Here is a 1,364-nt window from a genome sequence, read left to right as displayed (position 1 = left end):
AAGGAGAAAACATTGAATAAAATTTCTAATTCTAGATTTCTTAGGAAAAAAAAATATCTAAAGTATCTTGTAAATATGGTTCATATTGAATAAAAAAATAATATGAATTATTTAAAGCCTAATATTAGAATATAATAAAAAAAAAGTCTCCTCTGGGCCGGATTTGAACCAGCGACCTATGGATACCTGGATTATTCATTCAACTACAGTCCACCGCTCTACCAACTGAGCTACCAGAGGTGCATAGATTTAAAATCATACAATTAATTACTTAACAAATTATTGCTATTTTTCGGTATTGATTCAAATACTGTAAAACTTAATATTCACCTATTGTATTGAGTTTTAAGTATATATTTAATTATCCATTTCGTTCTCTTTTAGTAACCCCATTTTTTTTTCAAAATTCTTTTATACTTACTGCTACTGTATTTATCCAATTAAAATTTTATGTTATTCCTTTTATTGTAATCAAATTCTATAATTCTTATTTTTACATTGCGTAATAATGAGAATTATACATACAATTGGAACAAAATTTAACGAAAAATCGGGTGCTCTCCGCGACTCGAGCTTCACACAACTTTTATTTACAAACCTAGTTATGTCCCCAAGTTTTATTTAGATTTTTTGGCTTTTGTTGAAGTTGTCACTGTTTTTATGGTTTTCGAAAATGAAAATCTAGATATCAGGAATAGTAAAAATTATGAACATAATTTTTATTTTTATATTTCTTTAAAAAGTAGTATTTTAGGGTTTCTCGAAGTAAAGTTAGAGAATATAAATTTTGTTCCTTCTAATAATACAACAGTATAGCAAAAGATAGCACCATCATGCAATCGGGAAAGATCGACCGGTCTCGGCTTTTCCGTCCGAATCGGATGTATTTACTGTATATTTTTTCTCCTTTAGTTATTCATAATTTTTTTAAAAATATTTTGTACTTATACGCTGTTTAACATTACTAACAATCGAAAAGATTTTTTTAGATTACTTTAGAGGTAGAATTTTGAAAATTTGGCATGGATTGCACCCCAAACTCTCCAGTCCCGTATCACAACCCTCGGAGAATGGTGCCGAAATTGGAGGATAAAAATAAATCCCAACAAATCCCATCAAATCACCTTTATTCTTCGTCGTAAACCTGCCCACTGCCCTACAGCATACTTTAATAATATGGCTCTTACCCCTGTCGAACAGATCCGCTATCTTGGACTACATGTTGACAAACGACTAACCTGGAATCCTTACACAAGTCTAAAAACACAGTAAACTGCACGTAGATTCCGACTATTACAGCACTTACTAGACAAACGGTCTAAACTACCAATTCATTAGAAAAGACTGATCTACATGACAATAAT

At 30.7% G+C, this 1,364-nt stretch overlaps 1 non-coding gene across 1 annotated transcript; it reads right to left on the bottom strand.

Moving 5' to 3' along the window:
* Window positions 1-148: 148 nt before the first annotated feature.
* Window positions 149-240, bottom strand: TRNAY-GUA (transfer RNA tyrosine (anticodon GUA)). The gene is given in 2 exon segments: window positions 149-184; window positions 204-240. It is a non-coding gene; the product is annotated as a tRNA-Tyr (tRNA).
* Window positions 241-1,364: the final 1,124 nt, after the last annotated feature.

This window comes from Halyomorpha halys, unplaced genomic scaffold (assembly GCF_000696795.3).
Source record: "Halyomorpha halys isolate HHAL.00 unplaced genomic scaffold, Hhal_1.1 Scaffold8593.1, whole genome shotgun sequence".
Taxonomy (NCBI): domain Eukaryota; kingdom Metazoa; phylum Arthropoda; class Insecta; order Hemiptera; family Pentatomidae; genus Halyomorpha; species Halyomorpha halys.
The sequence above is the reverse complement of the archived record's forward strand: the minus strand, read 5'-3'. Positions and strand labels throughout refer to the sequence as shown.